The 19,442-nt window shown below is 47.7% G+C and overlaps 1 pseudogene; it reads right to left on the reverse strand.

Moving 5' to 3' along the window:
- Positions 1-652: 652 nt before the first annotated feature.
- LOC147664101 (uncharacterized) lies at positions 653-18,911 on the reverse strand (annotated as a pseudogene).
- Positions 18,912-19,442: the final 531 nt, after the last annotated feature.

Here is a 19,442-nt window from a genome sequence, read left to right on the forward strand (position 1 = left end):
GACCAAGCTCATCAATCGACTACAACGCATCCAAAACGCCTCAGCATGACTGATCCTCGATGTACCACGACACAGCCGCATCACCCCCCATCTGAGAAACCTGCACTGGCTTCCCGTCAACAAGAGGATATCCTTCAAGCTCCTCACCCACGCACACAAGGCACTCCACAAGACCAGCCCAGCCTACCTCAACAGAAGGCTCTCCTTCTACACCCCCAACTGCCAGCTACGCTCCGCCGACCTCTCACTCGCCACCGTCCCGCACATCCGAAGAACAACCACCGGCGGGAGATCCATCTTCCACCTCGCTGCCAAGACATGGAACACCCCCCACTGAGCCTACGACAGACCCAAGACCTGCTAACCTTCAGGAGGATACTAAAGACCTGGCTGTTCGATCAGTAGCGGCCACCACCCCCCCCCCCCCCCAGCGCCTTGAGACCCTCTTGGGTATGAGGGGCGCTTAACAAATAATTGATTGATTGATTGATTGATTGATTGACTGATTTACTGATTGGTTTTTGTAGGTCTGATGACCCACTACAGCTCTTTAAACATTCACTGCATTGGAATGGCTTTTCCCCAGTGTGTGTTCATTTATGTTTTTGTAGGCCAATAACTGAAAGAAGCTCTTCACACATTCAGTGCAATGCTATGGTTTTTCTCCTGTGTGTGTTCGTTGATGTCTTCGAAGATTTGATAACTGACTAAATCTCTTCACACATTCATTGCAATGGTATGGTTTTTCCCGAGTGTGTGTTCGAATATGTTTTCGTAGGTCTGAGGACCCACTGAAGCTCTTCGCACATTCACAGCACTGTAATGGCTTTTCCCCTGTGTATGTTCGCTGATGAATCCTGAGATTTGAGGAATCACTAAAACTATTTACACATTCACTGCAATGGTATGGTTTTTCCCCAGTATGTGTTCGCTGATGTCTTTGTAGGTGTGATAACCGACAGAAGCTCTTCACACATTCAGTGCAATGGTATGGTTTTTCCCCTGTGTGTGTTCGCTGATGAACTTGAAGAATTGATAACTGACTGAACCTCTTCAGACATTCATTGCAATGGTATGGTTTTTCCCCAGTGTGTATTCGCTGATGTCTTTGGAGTTGTGATAACCGACTGAAGCTCTTCACACATTCACTGCAATGGTATGGTTTTTCCCCAGTGTGTATTCGCTGATGTCTTTGGAGATTTGATAACAGGCTAAAGCTCTTCACACATTCATTGCAATGGTATGGTTTTTCCCCTGTGTGTGTTCGCTGATGAACTTGGAGTTGTGATAAATGACTGAAGCTCTTCACACATTCAGTGCAATGGTACGGTTTTTCTCCAGTGTGTGTTTGCTGATGTCTTTTGAGGTGTGATAACTGACTGAAGCTATTCACACAAATAATTAATTTACTCTCTTAATTTCTATGCAGGTAAGTACTTAATCAATGATAACTCAATCGAAATGAAGGAAAACAGAGTCCGTGGTGTAAGAGTTTCTAAGGGTTTTATTCCTCATAAAGGAATCAGGATATCATGTTCTGACCACCACACAGGATGTCAGAAGGGATAGATGAGCGCGCTGTCGTTTATTGACAATACATAGCTTATATACTTGATTTACATCATAATGTTCAATGTAAGAGGCGTAACAGCTGAGAGAAGACAAGATAACAGTATACACGTGGTGCTAATACATCATCAAGAGGCGTGAACTAGGCGTGAACTAGGGTGTGTGCTAGGAACGTCACTGATAGGTGATGCAAGTGGGTGGCACCAAGGGGTGGTGCTAACAGAATGTTGCAATGTCAGCAGAAATCGGAAGCTTGGATGCGCGCGCAGCTGCATGACGTGTGATAGACGGGGTGCAGGGGACTTGACATTTACACTGACGGAAAGAGACAGAAGTCTGGCATGTCAGATCAACTTGTGCTTCTATCATATCTGATATCTGATGTTTAGGAACTAAGCTATCTGGGCAGAAAGGTCTCTAGAGCAGAAGCTATTCTATACTTGCTGTGAGTGCGTGTGTAAGCGCCTGAGTGTCTGTATGAGAAGTGTGGGGGCATGGGGCCTTCCATGGAAGCATGACAACAGAGGCTATGAATTACTTGCATAAAGACAGGTCGGCCCTTTAGCCCTGTAGCTGAGGAAGGATGTTTACTGAAGCGAGCAGGCTGGAATGTATCTTCGGAGAGGAAAACAGATAACTCGAAGGTTATAGTCAATCTTGGCAGGCAGCAGGCTGAGCTGAGCACGGAGGGCCGCGCTAGAAGTAAGTCAGAGTTCACGGGTACGGGGGCTGCTTGGGCAGAGGCCCTCGCAGTCAGAAGTCAGAAAAGAGGCTCGGTGGCAGAGATTCAGGGCCTACTTTCAGTCAGGCCGAAAAACGTAGGAGTACACTTCAAAAAGACGTTGGCATAGCATACTTAGGAACGGACCATCAAACCCATTCATGGTGGGTCTGAAAGAGGACAAGTTAACGTTGGACGCAAATGTATTTGCGTCTTCATAGCTGGTACAGGAGGGAAGTTACATGCACTTTTAACTCGTACATGGAGTCGGTGGGGTACTCGCTAGGGAACAAAACATGACCATAAAATTTATATTACCTCATTCCCTCCTTGTTCCCTACGGACCCTTCATGATATATCGATCCTCATAAATCGATCGGTTTGTTCTTGTAACATTATATGTTCGTCTTTCTTTCTTTGACTGTTTGAGAGGCAACTGGAATGCTCAATGCAGGATGTGGCACACAGTCCACATATCGCTGGCCCACACTGCAGGCACAGGCAACAACTGAATACTATAACAAGGCCAATGCCTAGGAAGGATAAGATCTTCCATCCCCAAGCTGTTAACGTAGTCCAGAACCAACCGGACCAAGTCCAGGTGCCTGGATTCTGATGTATCTGATTTGCAATTTTATGTAAACGGGTGATAGCTTGATAGACAGATGGTGCGTTTTGTGGAATGAAAACACAGCAACTTGACCCGATGACCTTACAAGCTCCACCTCTATCTGCCAAGATGACGTCAATCACGAGACGATTTTGAAGGACAACAGTCCGTATAGCAGACTGCTCCTCTGTTAAGTTACCTAGAGCGGAGGCAGTTTCGTTCACTACTGCTTCGAGTGTTCTCGTTAATCTGCGTATTAATTTACTGTTTTGGACAGGCCCTAGGAAGAAAAAGAATCCTTTATTGAAATCAGTGTACTGTTCCCATGCCGTTTCTGTGTAGTCGACAAGGGGAATATCTCTTTTGGGTCTATTCGGTGCTAGATTCGTATTTCTATGGTAATCAGGAGGAGCTAGAAAAACAGGTGGCAGAAGGAATGCAATGTAACAGGTACCATCCCAATCTGGAGGCAAACGTATGTATGCGGTATGGCCGCAAACAAAGTAGGAATGACTGGTAGCTTTAAAGGACGATTTACCATGGTCACTGAACTCGACCACAGTAGCGCATTTACTATGACCTACGTGTACTGAACCTTTCTTGCTAACACATAATTCACCCGTGACTGGTAATACTAACATATGGGGCAAAACTGGAGCAGTTTCAGACTCAACAGTGAGGATCATAAGGCTAATTGTGTAATTACCTAATCCATATACTTCATTTTCTAGATCAGTTCCTATTCGAGTGGGAAGTCCCTCTTTATCAGGATAACAGACGTTGAGCAGGACTAAGTTCAAGTTTCCCCAAACCCAGCCCCCATCGAAAACAGCAATATCAGGATCTAAAGAATTAATTATTTTAAACCATGCTCCACAGGAGCCATTGTGAGTGAATGGGTACGGAAAGAGAGGCAGAGCTCCCTTGTAATTCTGGTAGGGAGGGAGTCGGCCACATATCCAACAGTCTGTAGCATTATTTGTCTGATGGGAATGGTGTAACATACTAATGAATGTATTGTTGCGCAGCGCAAGTCTGTAAGAGAGTTCATGTGCGGGAAGTTCACTAAAAGTGTGTTCAGCAGAGACATTGTAAGCAGATTGTTCACGCCTGAAAATAGGCCAGTACATAGGAAGCAGAATGCTGGCAATAATAATTAGAATACTCAGAATAAACATTATTATTAGTGTCACTATGCAGTGACTACGAAGTGATTTGCAATATGTTCTTCTCTTTTCCTCTCTCTCTCTAACTCGATCTAGGGGATACATGTCAGAAACTATTTAACCGATTCACCTAGGGGAGGACTTAAACAATTAAACTGTCTGACTTGCTAGATCGAAGCTTCATACGGTAAAGTTCTTGAGGAGTCTTTTCTCTTTTAGGCACAGTAACGTCTTGTGCTTCAACACAGTCTTTGGTGGGGGTGGACGAGTCAGAGTCCTGTTTCAGTCCGTTTTTTAGTTCATTGCATAGTTTGATGTGACTCGTGTGGACCCACCCCTTTCTCCCCTCGATTTTCACGGCGGTCCTGGTGGTAAGCAGAACGGTCTTTGGAGACTTCCAGCGGGGCTCCAGCGGACTTTTCCGGTCGAAATTCCGGACGAGTACCAGGTCCCCTGGACGGACCTCATGCGCCTTTACATCGGTGTTGTCAGGGAAGGCTGCGGCAACCTGTGAACGACATGATTGGAGTGCAGACATCAAGGAGGCAAGGTAATCTGTCAACATGTTACAATCAATATCAGTGATCTTTTTCGGAACGGGCGTCCCCCACATATTCGGCGGTCTCCCAAAGACCACTTCGTACGGGGATAGCCCTGATCTCGAGTGGGCGACCATTCTCATGTAGAATAGTGCCACGGGCAGGGCGACTATCCAGTCGACCCCTTTTTCTTGACAGATCTTGGCAAGACGGATTTTTAGGGTCTGATTATGCCTTTCTACAAGGCCAGCTGCTTCGGGATGTCGGACACAGTGGAACCTCCACTGATATCCTAGCAAGAGGGAAACTTGTTTCATCAGCTCGGACGAGAACGGCTGTCCGTTATCTGAATACACGACACGGGGCAAACCGTACCGTGGGAAGAATTCACGAACCAACTGTCTGGCAGTGGTCGGAGCAGTGTAGTCTGGGACTGGGTATGCTTCGGTCCAGCGGGACAGAGCACAAACAATTACAAGGACATACTTAAATCCTCTACAGCTATTCATCTGGATATAATCCATCTGGAGGACTTCAAAAGGGTGATCGGGAGGATGGAATCCACCTTGCTCAACAGGGACACTTTTACCTGGATTGAACTGACAACAGATCATGCAAGTACGCACTTTCTGTTTTGCTGCTGCTCGTAAGTGTTTGTTGTACCAGAGATTCTGTAAACTGTCTAACATGGCTTTCTCTCCAAGATGGGCAGGACTATGTGCTGTATTTATCATGACTTGAACCATTGAGTCGGGGAGAAACGATATAGATTTTCCCTTCGTCACCCAACCTTGATCTGTCTGAATCCCTCCTAGTTCAGTCCATTTCTTTATCTCTTCTGGAGTAGCATGTGTCTGGATATCAATTACATCTAGGGCGGGATCTCTAACTGCCATACACTGGGTCTGGACTATTGTCTTTGTCACATCAGTAGTCTGGGTGTGAGTCAGTGCTGTATGTTTTGCTGTCTGGTCTGCCAGGTCGTTACCCTGGGAAACAGAATCTGTGACTTTAGTATGTGCCTTACACTTCATGACTGATATGCCCGAGGGCAAATGTATTGCTTCTAACAGTGCTTGAATGAGGGGGCCATGTTGTATCTTGGCCCCATGGGAAGTCAGAAAACCTCGTTCTTGCCAGAGGACTCCGAAGTCGTGTACAACTCCGAAGGCATAGCGGGAATCTGTGTATATGTTAACATTTCTGTTCTTGGCTAGAATACAGGCTCGAGTCAGAGCGATGAGCTCTGCCGCTTGAGCAGACAGTGTGTCAGTACGATGTGTTTCTTTAATTTCAGTTTCAGTGGTCACGGCGTACGCGGCCACTAATTCTCCTGTACTTGTTCTCATGCATGAACCATCCACATAAAGTGTCAGGTCTGGATTTGTCAATGGGACATCTGTTAAGTCTCGTCTAGGCTTAGTTACTGCATTAATTATTTCTATACAATCATGCGGAGCTGGATCTGTCATAACTGTAGGTAACAGTGTTGCTGGGTTCAGGATGCTGCAACGTCTGATTTCTATGTGTGGCTGGAATAGTGTTAATTCATAACCTGTCAGTCGTGCTATAGTTAAGTGTTGAGTCTGGGTTCTGTTTAACAAAACCTCTACAGAATGTGGTACTTGAACGGTTAACTGATGACCTAAAACAATTGAATCACTTTGTCTTATTGCTAACGCTGTTGCTGCTACTGACTTTAAGCACGCAGGGAGTGCTTGAGCTACTGAATCCAATGTACTAGAAAAATAAGCACAAGGCTTATGTGAACCTGCTTGGTCTTGAGTGAGGACAGACAACGCTGTGCCATCACGTTCTGTAACAAAAAGTGTAAACGGTTTGCTGTAACATGGTGTCGCTAAAACTGGTGCTTGGCATAAAACTTTCTTTAATTCTTCAAAAGCTTGTGTGTGTTCCTGAGTCCAAGGGAGGACAGTCGAAGTCGCTGCCTCCTGTGTCGTTAACTGGATGAGTGGTTTAGCTAGAAATGCATACTGGGGAATCCATTGTCTGCAGTACGAGGTGAGGCCTATGAAGGCCCGCACTTCCTTTTGTGTCTTGGGTTGCGGCATGTTCACAATTAACTGAATGCGATCGGGAGTGAGCTGTCTCCCCACTTTGGACAGCAAGTGACCCAAGTACACAACTTGCTGAACACAGAATTGTAGCTTCGAAGGAGACACCTTGTGTCCCTTGTCGGCCAGGAAATGTAAAACTGTCAGTGATGCTTTTTCACATTCGGGCTCACTCCGTGCGGTGATCAGCAGATCATCGACGTATTGTAGTAAAGCGGTGTTAACTGGCATTTGAATACAATCTAGTTGTCTTTTCAGTGCTTGACTATAGATGCTGGGGCTTTCTGTGAATCCTTGAGGTGCGCGCGAAAATTTGAAACTGCGTCCATTTAAACAGAATCCGAAGAGATATTGGCTCTCTGGATCAATAGGCACGCTGAAGAAGGCGTTCTTGAGATCAATTACAGTAAAGAACGTTGCTTCTGAATCAATAGCAGTCAAGAGAGATGATATATCGGGGACCACAGGATACTGTGGGATGATGCATTTATTCAATTCTCGAAGATCAATCACCAGCCGATATACTGGCGGTGCATTGGGATCAGTACGTTTAAGAATCGGAATGATGGGTGAGTTACAGATATTGGAGTCGGTCTCGACGACCACTCCTTGGGCAATGAGCTCTTCAATGATTTTCAGTAAAGCCGCTACAGCATCGGGTGGTAACTTGTATTGTCTGATTCTGGGTAATACAACACCTGCCTTGAGGGTAACGCGGTATGGTGTAATGTGCATACATCCTACATCAGTTGGGCCTTTTGCCCACAAGTAATCAGGTACATTTTTCAATCTGACGTCAAACTCACGAAGGACGTAATGACCCTTGAAATCCCGCAGAAAGAGTCTAACCCCCTCCGGGGAGCAGCATATTATAGCTCCTAGAGCCTTCAGTGTTTTAATTCCTAACAGATTTTCCGGACATGATTTTGTTAGTAACAGGTCTGTAACGCGTGATAATGGACCCACAGCCAGGGGAACTGGTTCTGATACTTCATTTACAATAGGTTGTCCTGAAAAACCAAGGGAAACATTTTGTGAGCCTGAGAGGGGTGCCCCTGGAACTTCGTCATGACTTATTGTAGTGCGACTTGCCCCTGTGTCAATTAAAAACTTTCTATCTTTCCCCAATACTTGACTGTGTACATAAGGACCTTCTTGATCTACAGGAATCTCGATAAGAGGCAAGCCACCTTCCCTCTCTAGGCTGTTTCATGTATATCGGGAATATTCGGGGTAAGCAGACTGGGCATACTGGTACATCTGTTGTGAGACTTGCTGAGTTGCAGCAATGGGCTGTGGCTGTGGTACTGCTACGGTCTGTGCTGTCTGTGCAGATGCATGCATGGGCTGTGTATTCTGTGTAGACTGATGCTGATTATGGTCTTGTCTAGGTGGATGCGGTCTCTCTTTAGTTTTACCTGTCGCTATGTTATGTTTCAGAACTGCACATTCGTGTACGTAGTGACCTGGCTGCTTGCAATAATTGCATGTCCCTTTAACAGGAGCTGCAGCGTGACTTGTCTGGGTCGTACCTTTCCTGTGACTGTCGGATGGGACCGTCTGGGCTACTAACATTTTCATTTTCGTGTCTTTCATGCGCTTCTGTTCCTGATCTTGTTCTTCCCTAATTCTATTCTGGTGATATTGTAACATTTGTAACATCTGGGATGGCGTATTTGCTTGCCATGTACTCTCGACTTTATACACTCTATTTTTAACTAATGGTAGGGAATTCTCGACTAACTTTGATACAAAAAGATGTGGGTACGACTCGCTACTTGGCTGGAGGCCACTATTGATAATAAAACATTTCTCGAATCTTGAATAAAAGTCGCTAGTATCTTCATCATGTTTCTGTTTACAGGACGAGATTGCATCCCAATCCTCCTTTCTAGTTGTCAATAATCTGGGCAGGACCTGTACTATCAAACCTGGTAATGCTTTAGTTTTGTCCCCAAGGCCTAACCCTGGAACCCGTTTTTTCTCTTCGTCTTCTATTTCTGCCCAGGCAATCTTTGTGTCTCCCACCTCCCATTCCTTTTCCTTTAATTTCTCGAATATACCCGTAGGCAATAATACTTTCAACATTTTCATGATATCATCATATGTGTAGTCCCCCATTAATAACATGTCTTTAAGCTCTCTATGGAAACCTGCAGGGTCTTTATCATGGCATGGTACTAATTTCTTCATTTCTAACAGTTCTAATTTAGTCAGAGGCGTGTGCACATACACGCGTTTCAAAACTTTGTCCTCACCCATAACAGGGTGTACTTCTCGTAAGGGGTTCTGACTTTCAATACCACCCCCGCACTGCATATGGTACATTTTCCTTTCTGGAGGTGGGGCGGGGACATATTCAGGACTTACAAAGGTATCATATCTGCGTCGTTGTTCTAGAATTATTTGAACTAATTTAGTGCTTAGGCCTCTCCATCTATCCATCAGTAGTGCTTCTAGTGTCTCATGTAAGGGACCTGGATCGGAATAATGTTTTCTGTACTTAATGAGAAGGTGCTGAATCATATATACCCCTGCTAATTTCTGTTCGTCGGGGGGGAGGTTCAGAAATGTCTGTGCTACGGTGTCATCATTATATATGTCTGCATTTTCGGCCCATGATACCGCTGATCGGGCTAATTCTTGTTCATCCATAGAATTGAGTACATGGTACCCAACTCGATCTCGAAGCCGTTTATCAGTTTCCTGGAACTGATGCTCAGCGGAATTCGGATTCGTTAAGGCAGAGAAGAAAACTCTCTTGCTTTCTGGACGGATACCCTTCCTAAGATAAGTTCCCTTACCTACATATGCTATAGTGTTTGTAGTCGGTTCTAGTTCTTCAGATTCTTCTTCCTCCTCGGAGGGAGCCTTTTCTTTCTCTTTCTCGTGTACTGCTATCACTGCTTTCTTAATCTTTTTATACATGGCCTCTATGCAATTTTGTCTGTCATGTTTTCCATCAGCTATATTTTGACCCCACTTGTTCAATGCATCTAATTCACTCTGATCTGTTCCGGGCCTGTCTCGTTCTCTTATTAGACAATTTATGAAAAATCGGAGTATCAGTGCTTGCATGTTAACTTTCTGTTTCTCCAGGGCATCCTTAATACTGTCGGGGTCCTTTCCCGTTTGAACGAACTCATATATTCTATCTAGGCGCTCCTTCATTCCTGCATAACATAACAAACTATCAGTAGCAGATCTTAACCGTAAAGACGCTAATATCATTAAGTCGTCCTGTCCAGGTTCTGGATCATATCTACAAACTGACATATTTTCTTTTAGTGCATCAAGACGGGATGAATTAGAAGAACGGGGGGATCTGTGCGTAAGAGGACTCTGCATACCTCTGAGATTTAATCTGTGAGTCGGTGGCGGGGTCTGGAGACCCGCGGTCGCACCTCCTGAAGCGGAAACTTGGGCATTATCTCTGTGTGTAGTCAGTATCTGAATTTGTCTTTTAGTAGGATCTGATTGAAGTGGTTTCGGCAGATCAGTTTTAGGTGAGGGAAGTGGCGGAGCTGGCGGAACGGAACTAGTCTTTTTCGGTGTCGGCGGAGAGTGATCTTGGGGGGCAGTACCACCCCCGGCCCTGTCAGTAGGCAGGGCACGAACAGGCAGATTGGTGTAAGCTGGCGCTACATCTTCGAGATATGAATTTAGGAATATGTCTTTAGTAGTCTTATGCATTACTTTAGTTGGAACTAATGGTGACGGCAAATTTTCCGGTATTTCTGAAATGGCGTCAGGGGTACCATCGGCCAAAAGATACATGTTGTTCACTTTGCCATTTTGGATACGATCTATTTGTTCTACTTTTACTCGAATTCCCTCAGTAACTAATTCGTTTTCTTGGGCCTTTTCTGATTCTTTAAGCCTGTCTTCTCTACGGAGTGCTCTATCAGCACGCTTACGTGATTCCTTACGCCAAAATTCTATGGCGTCTTTCTGAGATTGTCTAGCTTTCTTTTTCCGTAATATTTCTTCTACCTTTATGATGCACTCGGCATCCCATGTTCCGTTAACTGGCCATCGGTATCTTTCCTCTAGGTGCTTGGTGTAATCTGTCCATAACTCTAGATACAAGATGGCGTCTATGCCATGCTTATTATACATGAAATTACCTGGAGTGTCCCTAGGGGGGATTGGAATCTCTTCCTCTAACATCCCTTTCCTAGTTCCTATCTGCTTTAATTTGTTAAAAAACGGCATTGTGCCTACTTGATACTGAAATGCTTGATCCTTAATACTTAATTTAGCCTGTACCTATTTAAACAAGAACACAATAATGCACAAAAACAATCACATTCATACCACGACATTAATCACATGAAACATTTAAAGACATAGCTAACTTCCCCTTACTCTGAATGTACCGCTCAACGATACAGATACACTGCTGTAACAGTGCAGAAATTCGGAATACTTTATATACTGCTAAACAGTACAGATACACTGCCTAAAAACAGTGCAGACCGGACTTGCGTACCCAAACCCGTCTAGATACGACCCAGCAATGGTACTCACCGGGAAGCACGGAAAACAGAAGGCCTCGGAAAACTCGACTGGACTCGACTCGGAACTTCGGAAAACTTCGGAAAACTTCGGAAAACTTCGGAAAACTTCGGAAAACTGGTGGGCCTCTTCACACCTCGGACCTTGCTTCCTTCGGCTGGGATCTGGTCGGGATCCTCCGCACTCCTCACCGCCTCGTCTGGGCACTGATCGCAGTCTTCGTCACCTCCGTGTGTCAGAGGGGGATGCAGGAAATCCTGCCAGTACACGTGTGGTCCGTCTAACTGATGGCAGGGGACACGGATTGCAACGCACCTTCCGGCGCGTGAGGTGGGGGAGGGGTCCCTGTTCGGGCGCCAAAATGATGTAAATAATTAATTTACTCTCTTAATTTCTATGCAGGTAAGTACTTAATCAATGATAACTCAATCGAAATGAAGGAAAACAGAGTCCGTGGTGTAAGAGTTTCTAAGGGTTTTATTCCTCATAAAGGAATCAGGATATCATGTTCTGACCACCACACAGGATGTCAGAAGGGATAGATGAGCGCGCTGTCGTTTATTGACAATACATAGCTTATATACTTGATTTACATCATAATGTTCAATGTAAGAGGCGTAACAGCTGAGAGAAGACAAGATAACAGTATACACGTGGTGCTAATACATCATCAAGAGGCGTGAACTAGGCGTGAACTAGGGTGTGTGCTAGGAACGTCACTGATAGGTGATGCAAGTGGGTGGCACCAAGGGGTGGTGCTAACAGAATGTTGCAATGTCAGCAGAAATCGGAAGCTTGGATGCGCGCGCAGCTGCATGACGTGTGATAGACGGGGTGCAGGGGACTTGACATTTACACTGACGGAAAGAGACAGAAGTCTGGCATGTCAGATCAACTTGTGCTTCTATCATATCTGATATCTGATGTTTAGGAACTAAGCTATCTGGGCAGAAAGGTCTCTAGAGCAGAAGCTATTCTATACTTGCTGTGAGTGCGTGTGTAAGCGCCTGAGTGTCTGTATGAGAAGTGTGGGGGCATGGGGCCTTCCATGGAAGCATGACAACAGAGGCTATGAATTACTTGCATAAAGACAGGTCGGCCCTTTAGCCCTGTAGCTGAGGAAGGATGTTTACTGAAGCGAGCAGGCTGGAATGTATCTTCGGAGAGGAAAACAGATAACTCGAAGGTTATAGTCAATCTTGGCAGGCAGCAGGCTGAGCTGAGCACGGAGGGCCGCGCTAGAAGTAAGTCAGAGTTCACGGGTACGGGGGCTGCTTGGGCAGAGGCCCTCGCAGTCAGAAGTCAGAAAAGAGGCTCGGTGGCAGAGATTCAGGGCCTACTTTCAGTCAGGCCGAAAAACGTAGGAGTACACTTCAAAAAGACGTTGGCATAGCATACTTAGGAACGGACCATCAAACCCATTCATGGTGGGTCTGAAAGAGGACAAGTTAACGTTGGACGCAAATGTATTTGCGTCTTCATAGCTGGTACAGGAGGGAAGTTACATGCACTTTTAACTCGTACATGGAGTCGGTGGGGTACTCGCTAGGGAACAAAACATGACCATAAAATTTATATTACCTCAAGGAGAGCGACCCTTGACCCTTCCAGGTAGATCACTCCCCCACCGCAAAGCACCGCCTGTGCCCGTTCTCTCCCTGGATGCCCCTGTGTCTCTCTGCCCGGTTTCCCTTTTTCCCCCCTCGCTGCCCCGTTTCTCTCAGCACGGTTTTTCCTTCTGCTCCCCTCGCGGCTCCCATGTCTCTCTGCCCATTTTTGCCTTCTGTTGCTTAGCTGCCCCTGCATTTCTGTGACCTTTCTGCCTTCTGTGCCACTCGTTTCCCCCCTTTTTTTGTGACGTTTTCTGCCTTTTCTTGGGACTTTTCTGCCTCTGTGCCACTTGTTTCCCCCCGTTTTTGTAACCTTTGCTGCCATTTCTTGTGACCTTTTAGCCTCTGTGCCACTTGTTTCCCCTGTTTTTTGTGACCTTTTCTGCCCTTTCTTGGGACCTTTCTGCCTCTGTGCCACTCGTTTCCCCCTCAATTGTTGTGCCTTTTTGTCTTCTGTTTGCTTTGTCGCCCCTTGCCGCTGCGTCCCCTGCGGCCCCGCCCCCCTGACTGCCCATTCGCTGCCCCCACCTCCCAGGTGCTCCTCCCTCCCACCTCCCCATATAGGCTGGCCGCTGCGCGGTGAGGAGAGCGACCCTTGACCCTTCCAGGTAGATCGCTCCCCCTCCGCACAGCACCGCCTGTGCCCGTTCTCTCCCTGGATGCCCCTGTGTCTCTCTGCCTGGTTTCCCTTCTTCCCCCCTCGCTGCCCCGTATCTCTCAGCACGGTTTTTCCTTCTGCTCCCCCCGCGGCCCCCATGTCTCTCTGCCCGTTTTTGCCTTCTGTTGCTTAGCTGCCCCTGCATTTCTGTGACCTTTCTGCCTTCTGTGCCACTCATTTCCCCCCATTTATTGTGACCTTCTGCCCTTTCTTGTGAGCTTTTGCCCTCTGTGCCACTCATTTCCCCCGTTTACTGTGACCTTTGTGACCTTTTTGCCTTCTGTGCCACTCGTTTCCCCCTGTATTCTTGTGACCTTTCTGCCCTCTGTGCCACTCATTTCCCCCTCAATTGTTGTGCCCTTTTGCCTTCTGTTTCCTTCGTCGCCCTCACCGCCCCGCCACTGCGTCCCCTGCGGCTCCGCCCCCCTGACTGCCCATTTGCTGCCCCCACCTCCCGCCTCCCAGCTGCTCCTCACTCCCACCTCCCTAAACATGCCGGCCTCTGCGCCGTCGCTCCGCTGGTGCGCGGCAAGCCCGTCTGCGCCCACCCACATCTGGACCTTTCCCAGCGCCAGAACCCCTGGCCCCCGCACCCGCCACGACGACCGCCGCCACTACGACGCCAGCACTCTGCACGCTCTCAACCCTGGACGGACCCACAATTGCTTCAAGGTCGCCCCGAAACGCACACACAGTCCCTTCACCTGCTGGAACTGCAGCTACACCAGCCACAGAGCTGACGGACCACCCACCAAGAAAATCCTCGACCACCTCCGATGCATACTACTGAACACCTGCTCTGCAAGTAAACACGCCGTCGAGCTCTGGGACCTGCTCAACACAATCTCCCCAGACGTCGCCTTCCTGACAGAGACCTGGTTGACCACCTCCTCCGCACCCGACAATGCCATAGCCATCCCAGATGGCTACAAGATCACCCGCAGAGACCGCACCAACGGAGTCGGAGGAGGAATGGCTATCGTCCACAAGAACAGCATCAGGGTCTCGACCAGCACAGACGGCGCGCTCAGCACTGCCGAACACATGCATTTCCAGAGCCACACAGACCCCAACTCCACCCTCAAAGGCACCCTCGTCTACCGACCCCCAGCACCCTGCCCCCAGTTCAGCAACTCCATCGCCGACTTCATCAGCACGCACGCCCTGACCTCTACCGACTACATCCTCTGCAGAGACCTGAACTTTCACCTTGAGAACAACAACAACTCCACAACCCTGATCGATAACCTTGCCAACCTCGGACTGAGACAACTCGTCACAACGCCCACCCACTCCGCCGGCCACACGCTCGACCCCCTCTTCTCCTCAAGCCCGCACGTCTCCATCAGCCACACCACCGAACTCCTCTGGACCGACCACCGCTGCATCCACTTCACCTTCCAGAAACCCACCACACACCACCGCACCCAACAGATCCCCTGCCGCTGCTGGAGCAAAATCACCGTAGACATGCAAACCTCGCTCTCAGCCCACCCACCGAACCCTCCAACACCGACATCGCTGCCCACAACCTCAGACGCTGGATCGAGGACTGTGCCAACACCCTCACCCTGCTGAAGAAACCCCGCCCACAGAGACACCAGCAAGAGGGCCAGCTGGTTCACCCCAGAACTCCTACATTCCAAGCAAGCCTGCCGGAAACTAGAGAGGAAATGGCACAGTGAACAAACTCCGGACAGCCACGCAGCACACAAGGATGCCGTCCGCAACCACCACCACCTCATCAGGGCTGCCAGGAAGACCTCCTTCAAAGACCACCTCGACAACAACGCACACGACAGCAAGGAGCTCTTCAACATCGTGAAGGAACTCTCGAACGCCAGCTCCAACACCAACAACATCCCGCCGTCACAAGCCCTGTGCGACTCCCTCGCTACCTTCTTCCACCGCAAGATAGCAGACATCCACAACAGCTTCAACACCGAGACAGCCCCAACAGACAGCAACACAACAGACCCTCCGCACACCATCTACCATGTCCCCTTGCTAGCCTGGACCAGCATGAGTGTCGATGACACCATCAAGATCATGAGCACAATCCACTCCGGCTCTTCGTCAGACCCATTTCACACCACGTCTTCAACAAAGCAAGCAGCTCCATCGCACCCCACCTACGCAACGTCATCAATCTCTCCCTTGAGACCGCGACCTTCCCAGAGAGCTGGAAACACGCTGAGATCAACGTCATACTCAAAAAACCCAAGGCAGAACCAAGAGACCTCAAGAACGTCCGACCCATCTCTCTACTCCCCTTACCGGCCAAGGTCATCGAGAAAATGGTTAACAGATACCTCGAAGAGAATAGAATCCTGAAACCTTCCCAGTCAGGGTTCCACAGCAACCACAGCACCGAGACCGTCCACATCGCAGCCACCGACGACATCAGGACCCTGCTAGACAATGGGGAAACTGCAATGGGGACCCCTCTCAGCCAGCTTCGACACCCTCTGCCACTGCACACTACGCGCACGCCTCCATGCCGCAGGGATCCAAGACAAGGCTCTGGAATGGACCACCTCCTTCCTCTCCAGCAGAACCCAGAGCGTCCGCCTCTCCCAGTTCCGTTCCGAAGCCTCCGAGATCATCTGCGGCGTACCCCAAGGATCCTCCCTCAGCCCGACACTGTTTAACATTTACATGGCCCCGCTCGCACACGTCGCCCGACAGCACAACCTCAACATAATCTCCGACGACACTCAACTGATCATCTCCCTGACCAAGGACCCCATCACCGCCAAAGCCAACCTCCATGAAGGAATGAAGGCCGCCGCCGACTGGATGAAGATCAGTCGTCTGAAGCTGAACTCGGACAAGACAGAGGTCCTCATCCTCTGCTCCAACCCGTCAGCCTGGGACGACTCCTGGTGGCCAATGGCACTGGGGGGCAGCCCCGACCCCCATCGACCACGCACATCCTCGACTCAACGCTCTCAATGACCAAGCAAGTCAACGCCGTCTCCTCCTTCTGCTTCAACACCCTCTGCATGCTCCGCAAGATCTACAAATGGATCCCGACAGATACAAGAAAGACAGTCACACAGGCCCTCATCAGTAGCAGACTTGACTAAGGAAACGCCCTCTACGCAGGAGCCCCGACCAAGCTCATCAATCGACTACAACGCATCCAAAACGCCTCAGCATGACTGATCCTCGATGTACCACGACACAGCCGCATCACCCCCCATCTGAGAAACCTGCACTGGCTTCCCGTCAACAAGAGGATATCCTTCAAGCTCCTCACCCACGCACACAAGGCACTCCACAAGACCAGCCCAGCCTACCTCAACAGAAGGCTCTCCTTCTACACCCCCAACTGCCAGCTACGCTCCGCCGACCTCTCACTCGCCACCGTCCCGCACATCCGAAGAACAACCACCGGCGGGAGATCCATCTTCCACCTCGCTGCCAAGACATGGAACACCCCCCACTGAGCCTACGACAGACCCAAGACCTGCTAACCTTCAGGAGGATACTAAAGACCTGGCTGTTCGATCAGTAGCGGCCACCACCCCCCCCCCCCCCCCAGCGCCTTGAGACCCTCTTGGGTATGAGGGGCGCTTAACAAATAATTGATTGATTGATTGATTGATTGATTGACTGATTTACTGATTGGTTTTTGTAGGTCTGATGACCCACTACAGCTCTTTAAACATTCACTGCATTGGAATGGCTTTTCCCCAGTGTGTGTTCATTTATGTTTTTGTAGGCCAATAACTGAAAGAAGCTCTTCACACATTCACTGCAATGCTATGGTTTTTCTCCTGTGTGTGTTCGTTGATGTCTTCGAAGATTTGATAACTGACTAAATCTCTTCACACATTCATTGCAATGGTATGGTTTTTCCCGAGTGTGTGTTCGAATATGTTTTCGTAGGTCTGAGGACCCACTGAAGCTCTTCGCACATTCACAGCACTGTAATGGCTTTTCCCCTGTGTATGTTCGCTGATGAATCCTGAGATTTGAGGAATCACTAAAACTATTTACACATTCACTGCAATGGTATGGTTTTTCCCCAGTATGTGTTCGCTGATGTCTTTGTAGGTGTGATAACCGACAGAAGCTCTTCACACATTCAGTGCAATGGTATGGTTTTTCCCCTGTGTGTGTTCGCTGATGAACTTGAAGAATTGATAACTGACTGAACCTCTTCAGACATTCATTGCAATGGTATGGTTTTTCCCCAGTGTGTATTCGCTGATGTCTTTGGAGTTGTGATAACCGACTGAAGCTCTTCACACATTCACTGCAATGGTATGGTTTTTCCCCAGTGTGTATTCGCTGATGTCTTTGGAGATTTGATAACAGGCTAAAGCTCTTCACACATTCATTGCAATGGTATGGTTTTTCTTCCCCAGAGTGTGTTCGCTGATGAACTTGGAGTTGTGATAAATGACTGAAGCTCTTCACACATTCAGTGCAATGGTACGGTTTTTCCCCAGTGTGTGTTTGCTGATGTCTTTTGAGGTGTGATAACTGACTGAAGCTCTTCAGACATGCAGTGCAATTGTATGGTTTTTCCCCTGTGTGTGTTCGCTGATGAACTTGGAGTTGTGATAACTGACTGAATGCCTTCACACATTCATTGCAATGGTATGGTTTTTCCCCTGTGTGTGTTCGCTGATGAACTTGGAGTTGTGATAAATGACTGAAGCTCTTCACACATTCAGTGCAATGGTACGGTTTTTCCCCAGTGTGTGTTTGCTGATGTCTTTTGAGGTGTGATAACTGACTGAAGCTATTCACACATTCAGTGCAATGGTATGGTTTTTCCCCAGTGTGTGCTCGTTGATGAACTTGGAGTTGTGATAAATGACTGAAGCTCTTCACACATTCAGTGCAATGGTACGGTTTTTCCCCAGTGTGTGTTAGCTGATGTCTTTGGAGGTGTGATAACTGACTGAAGCTCTTCACACATTTACTACAATGGTATGGTTTTTCTCCTGTGTGTGTTTGCTGATGTCTTTGAAGAATTGATAACTGACTGAATGCCTTCCCACGTTCATTGCAATGGTATGGTTTTTCCCCTGTGTGTGTTCGCTGATGTCTTTGAAGAATTGATAACTGACTGAATGCCTTCTCACATTCATTGCAATGGTATGGTTTTTCCCCTGTGTGTGTTCGCTGATGAACTTGGAGTTGTGATAACCGACTGAAGCTCTTCACACACTCAGTGCAATGGTACGGTTTTCCCCCCATGTGTGTTCGCTGATGATCTTTTAGGAGTGCTAACTGACTAAAGTTCTTCACACATTTATTGCAATTGCACGTTGCTTTTCCTGCGTGTGTTTGCTGATGGCTCTTTAGTAGTGATCACAAACTAAAGCTCTTGCTGCTTGTTTATAATTTCTCTTTCTTGGTTAGTGTCTCTGGGTCGGGTTTATATTTGTCTGCATCCCATGACTGCGTTTCCTAAGGAGCTAACATGGTTGATAAAGCACTTGTGTTATTCACACATTCCTTGTGTGTGTGGTATTTTGGATGGTTGATTTCAGATTTCACAATGAAATACAAGACTCACCAACTACATATATTATAATTGTGGCAAGTAAAGCTTCTTTGTAGGTGGGTATGTTTTTAGATTGCGGAATGGTTTCGCATGTTTATGAGTGAAGATCAGTCTTCCTTCTGGTCGAAGCAAATTGGGACAGTCTGTTGTAGATCAGAGACCCTCTCTTTCCTTTACCCTTCAGTTGTCGGGCTCCACTCCCTTGTGCTTTTCTCTTGTTCCTGTGGTTTGGCCTGTGGTTTGGATAGAAAATGTTTACAATACACCTAGCGTGCTGAATGGTGGTCTGCCATCATTACAGGAAGCAGAGTAATGCTGTATCTACCTCATACCGAACACATGATCAAAGCTGGTGGTAGAGGCCTGTTTATACAGGAAGTGGTTTGTCAGTGTTGTTGCCTTAATTTTCTAGAGGTAATTTCTTATCCTGTTGCGTTGAGGTGCACAGC

This window comes from Lissotriton vulgaris, unplaced genomic scaffold, assembly GCF_964263255.1.
Source record: "Lissotriton vulgaris unplaced genomic scaffold, aLisVul1.2 SCAFFOLD_5091, whole genome shotgun sequence".
Classification (NCBI taxonomy): Eukaryota; Metazoa; Chordata; class Amphibia; order Caudata; family Salamandridae; genus Lissotriton; species Lissotriton vulgaris.